We start from the raw sequence: 6,000 nt of genomic DNA on the forward strand, positions 1-6,000 counted from the left end.
CAGCCTTTGACAACTATGACACATATCTGAAGACGAGAAATGTAATGTTATCAACAACTTAATACTAATGCCACTAAAACAAAATGGATGTTGGATATGAAAGTAACAAATTTAAAACATAAAAAGATTATTAAAAAGAATCGAGCAGTGTTGGCTTAGTGGCTTCAGCTTGCTACTCTCCCGGCTGCGCCACCAATGGACTTTGTTTCTAGTGCGCATTTAACATTGGCTTGAACGTTGAAGGGCTTGCCTTAGGCCCAAAAAATCAGAGACAGTCTCCTGCATTATCATATTGCTATCCCTCATATTGTTTATATACACAACACCAACAGTAATTTTTTTCTCAATGTTTGAAATTGTTTTAGGAAAATGTCATTTTTGGCTTTATTTTTAGGGTAATTGTTAATATGTCTTTATATAATCGTAAAGTCTCAAAACGGGTTTCATATGTAGTAAATAAGCTTAAACCACATCTACATGAATCCATTTATACAGATATCCCTCTCAACTATTACTATAATAAATCTTTACATTTATGTTTCTACATCTTATTTAAAAGACATATTATATATTATAATTGAGACTTTACGATTTGTTTATGTACGTCTGTTACAGTAAGATATGTATTTTGTTGGCGTAAGAAATATTAAGGGTCCTTCAAGAAATGAGCGAAAGAAGTGACCAATTCTTAAGGCTTTTGGCAATGTTACTCACACCGGATTTTTTATTTTATTTGTCTAAAATGTTATCAATGGTCAAAGGAAGAAATGCTATAGGCTCCATTTCTAGCGTGGGGTCATAAAAAACTACTATATATATAAGCCGAGACGTTCTAAGCACATTTTTGTTTTAACTAGCTAATTTAAAAAAATACTGTATCTGTTTCGTAATATTTTTTTCCAAGTCAATAATCAGTCTTATGTCCCACGCTGACGATATTTGGGTCTAAGGCACGACAGTTTCGTCGTGACGTTATTCACCGTACAAGCAAATGTAAAATGCGCACATAAAAAGTCCATTGGTGCACAGCCTAGGATCGAAACCATGATCTCAGGAATGAGAGCCGCACACTAGACCAAGGCTAGACGGCAGACGCTAATAGGATTATGCAAATTTCATCTCAAACCCGACAAATAACAACAGAAATCTATAAATTAATTCGCCTTATTTCATCTTTAACAACGGTCTTATAGCAACACCTAAAAATAAAATATCTCGACCAAGAATCGTATCCGCTCAATAAATATGCAATAAAAATCACAAATAGCTCTCCCGACTTGACGTTGCATTGCAAAACTACGATTCATCTCTCGTTCTGTAATTAAATAAAATGAGCTGTCTGTTAAATTAAACTGAGATTTTTTTTAATTCCAACGTTCTTAATTTAAAACACTACCTGGAAGCGAGATGCAATTATTAAAAAGATCGTGTTCATTGATAATAATATTTTAGAATGGCGCCCATCTGCGACTGTGGAAAAATCTGGTATGATGAGGATCGTATTTTTAGAAGAAGAATACAATGAGAGCACATGAAACACTTAGTAACACAGTTTAAAAATATTTTGAAATAATATATTTCGGTTGTCAAAAGACAATTAAATAATTACTTACACTTATTGAATTTAACACACGCGATTCATTCTTAGCGCTATTTCTCGAAACTGGCTCAATGTCTTTCCTTTAAAGAACAAGGTAAGTTTAAAGTGTGTAATGCGTGTGTGTTGTGGCTCAGCAAACTGGCCCTGGCTCAGCATTATGCTGAGGAGCAGACTGTTCCACAGCGCTGGTCATTCTGCTAGAGACCACAAGTAGTTTGCGCCTCAGTAGCAAATAATAATAATACTTGGTAGAAAAAATAAATAAAGTAAAAAATTTCAGTAAATAAGACTTGTGTGTATAGTAAATAGAAAATCAAATAAGAATAATTGTTAAGAAATTGATAAATATTTTTTGAATTTTGTTGAGTAGCTAGATGTTCTTTAAAATTGCGACGAAAATTTGGTCTTAGTAGAAGATTTTTCAACGGAGGAGGGATATTATCCCAACATATCGTCGCGCTATATTCAAAACTCCCACGAAATGAAGCCGCCCGATGCTGGGGAATGGCGATCTCCAGAGTACAACTCCTAACTTTGTTCTTGTTGACGCCCGACGAGCTTTTTGTACAGATATTCAGGTTGTTTAGTATATCATCAAATAATAAACACGCCAAATACAATTTTTGTCGACCTTTCATTGTTTAAATGTATACGTTGTTCAAATAGTGGGTGTCATGTGGTGGTATGGTAACACAAAACCGGGCGCACGCATTTTATACATTCTGGATCACCCGTTCTCCTTTAGCATTTATACAAGGTACACCGGAATAACACAATGCTTTCACAAAGTCTAATACGAAGATCGACACTTAAGAAAGGACGTATATATCATGAGACGAAAAAAGCAATTACGAACTATATTTGTAACATAATCTTCGAACCTTCGAACCGACTATCGAATTCAACGCCTAGATTTTTTGCCAACGGGACCTGAGCCTAGGACTGATAATTTATTAATAATAAATTGTGGGATACTTGATTTCTGGTGCCGAGCATAATTAATTTCGACTTTGTTGGATTTAAGAGGAGTGCGTTTCTATGGGACCAAACGAGATTCGTACCAAGTCCTCATTTATTTTTCGGGTGCAGTCATTGACACAAATTGTATCAACAGTATATTTGGAGGTTATCGGCGTATAAATTATAGTGACAATTTTGTATACATGAATTTATGTCTGCTGAATATAGGATGAATAAGAGTTGTCCCAAAGTAGATCCCTGAGGAACTCCTCTTTCCACAAGGCCCACAGACGATGAAACACAGATTCCACTCACTTCTCAAAACAGATGCTCTATTACATCGATGCTGGAGATAGCTACCAAGCTACGAAGTAGTTAAGCCCGAAAAAATGCAGCTAAGAAATAAGAAGAGAAAGATATACTCGAAAGCTCTAGAGAAATCAAGAAGAACGAGAATGGACGGGTTGCCTTCGTCTGGAGCTGCGATCAAGTTATCCACTACATCAAGCAATGCAGTAGTGGTACTGCGGAGTTACTTGAAACTTGACTGAAACGCATGTAGTATGTTAAAAACTTCGCAATGCTTGATGACTTGGTTGTACACTGCTCGTTCTAGGATCTTTGAAAGATAAGTGAAAATGCTGTTCGGTCTTAATTCTTTGAATTCTATTGGATTTTGTATTTTGAAACAATACATACATTTTAACATTCTAAATCTAAATATATATAATTTAAAAACAAATTAAGGCACAATGTAATGTTGAATTGCAATTCGCTGATAGTGGTGAACTTCATATGTATTTTGCATTTACTGTATTACTTTCATAAAATCATAAATTATGTTCAGCTAATCTGTAACACGACGTTCATTGACTGTTAGGCGGTACAAAGTTCGCCGGGTCACCTAGTTAGTAATAAAATTGACATAAACGCATTGAAATAACATTAAAACCAAAGTAACACTAAGCAAAAGCATTCTTTTGCTTAAAATATGAAAAATAATAAACAAATTATATGTGTACAATAAAAATGTTCTTAAATTTTTAACTAAATCTTATCTGTGAAACAATTTATGGACTCTTATGTAACTATAACCTGTATATATATATATATATATATATATATATATATATATTTACATATCTGGTATTTGGGGTCTGTCATGTATCCTAATCGATCGGATCGATGACGTCACATACACGTATTTTTGTACAAATAAGACTACAACAGTAATAAAAAATTGTAAAGCCAAGAGCTTTACTATCAAAAATAGTCCTTAACTACGCAATAATATTAAAATGCACGACAAAAGAACTGTATTCAAAATAAAGCATTTCCTAGCGAGGAGGTCGTTCTGCTTTCAGCAGCTCTAAATGTTTAGTTTAAATAAATTTCATTTTATATAGCAATATTCATACATATAACACTTATCCAAGTTATCGTATCGTGTCAGTGCTGATAGATACGAATCAGCTTTTGGAGGAATATTGATTTCCTGAAAGAAATTAAACAGTCACTAGTAGCTAAAGAACGAGGGATTGGTACGTATAGCTCTATAATTAGTCTTATTATCAGCTTGACTACAAAGAGAATGATTGGTGATTCATTCTGATGTGAAAATCGAACATAGGTAACATCGTAATTAACTTAGTATCATTATGGTCAAATTGAAGCGATTTTCTTGCGACAATCCGACACAAAAATAAATTAATTATATACTTCGGAAAACATAACAATAAAGTCAAGAAATATGTCTCATAAGTTCGTTGTCCTATAACGTAAAACGAGTTTCCCGTAACGACAATGCCGTAGGAGGGCAAATTCAAACAATTCGATTAGCCCACGCCTTGAAGGCTATATATGAATAAACGTTATCATAAAATGTCGTGAAATATTTTCAATAAAATTTAAAGTAGTAGCTTCTAGCCTACTCCATAATGTTAAAGGTGAAAATGGCTAGACTACAACATCTACTAGAGCTTAACGGTAATACTCCTATTAGGTGATTTTTGTAACTTCAAAAGTTTAAATTATTTGTTATTAAAAACTGCTGAACCTATATATACATTCTAAAAGTATTTTATATTAATTAAGAATTTTGCGCGCGGACACACACATTAAAATTGTTTAAGTTAGTTAAGTTAGAAAACGCAATAGTAACATACTAAGTAATAGTAAATACACTAATAAAAGTAATACAGTAGAGCTACTCAAACAACCATCACACTTTTTAAAATTGAACAGATTTAAATGTTACCTCACTGAATGGTATCACATTCATATGAAACTTCGTGCACATGATCAAATCGTTCAAAAACGGAACATCGATTGTCTAAAAAAACAAAAGGAAGAACAATGGAAACCATAAGCCACTTAATAACAAAAACAGTTGTGAATGTTGAATGAGTTCACTCTTTCTTATTATTCCAGTTTTTAATGTTGAAAAGTTGCACAGTCAGCTCTTCCCGAATGGGCGGCTTTTTGAGTTGAATTAAGCCTTCCAATTAAGCATTTTGAATGAAGCACTCTTTTGGACATTATATAACCGTTTTTGACCTTTTGTTTCAAATCTAAAAATTACGTTGTTCTCGTCGCTGAGCCAAAATTATCTAGTCTTAGGTAACAGCTGTTTAGTCGGAAAATAATGAGGCATATGTATGCCATTTAGGATTCAGATAGAGTTCTCAGGAAATCTATATATAGAAATGTTTACTAGATAAACCGTTGTTATTCTAAGTGATCATTAGCATGACTTCTTGCTTGATCAAACACCGTGCCGTTATATAACATACGGTCATTCGCAATCTTTGGAACACGGGTACTTACTGCATCGATTATGTCACCACTCAGCTGGGAAGGAGCGTAAGGGTCAGGCGAATTTTAAGTAAGTCGGTACCGGTATCGCGAGTGTTCGCGCGTCGCGCTGTGAATTAGCGTGGGTCGGAGCTCGCGGGGTCGATGGGAACGAGAGGGTAGAAGGGGAGGGGTGGCTCGGAGGCTGCGGACTCACCGTGCGGATGATTATATAAGTCGCGAGCGGAGCGTGGATACGTGCAGCCCCTCCGGGGCATGTGGCGCGACTGGCGTGGAGGCCGCTCGGGTGCCGCCGCCCATTGAACCTCGCCGGGCGAGACCACCCAGACGATTAAATAGCCTTCACGTATGCGAATGCTTTAGAATACGAGGCTAATAAACCTTAACGACACGCCGATTGAGGGATTTTAATGCATCCTCTACACGCACTTCTTATCTCGCGAGTAGAGTATGACAAAACGTGCCTCTCAGAGCTTTTGAAATTTATTATCAAGTCCGGAGAGTGACAAACTTTGTTATAAGTTTTTATAGATTTTTCTTGTCTTACAAGTTTGCACTAATATACACTTTCTAACTTTAAATCTAAACTCTTATGTAAGAATTATTTTCAATAATAATATTGTTTA

General features: G+C 35.1%; 1 protein-coding gene across 5 annotated transcripts in view; it reads right to left on the minus strand.

Annotated features, from left to right (window-relative positions):
• The window catches only part of LOC123713401 (potassium/sodium hyperpolarization-activated cyclic nucleotide-gated channel 2), a 168,929-nt gene extending 163,245 nt beyond the window's left edge, over window positions 1-5,684 (minus strand). For 2 of the 5 annotated variants that reach the window (XM_045667033.1, XM_045667031.1), the window contains exon 1: window positions 5,387-5,537. The gene's annotated coding sequence lies outside the window, so the exon portion shown is untranslated. Of the gene's footprint in view, window positions 1-5,386; window positions 5,538-5,570 lie in introns of those variants that run through there. The other 3 variants (XM_045667036.1, XM_045667035.1, XM_045667032.1) reach the window with 2 other exon arrangements.
• Between the last annotated feature and the right edge of the window lie 316 nt (window positions 5,685-6,000).

The sequence above is a fragment of the Pieris brassicae genome, chromosome 8 (genome assembly GCF_905147105.1).
Source record: "Pieris brassicae chromosome 8, ilPieBrab1.1, whole genome shotgun sequence".
NCBI classification, from domain to species: Eukaryota; Metazoa; Arthropoda; class Insecta; order Lepidoptera; family Pieridae; genus Pieris; species Pieris brassicae.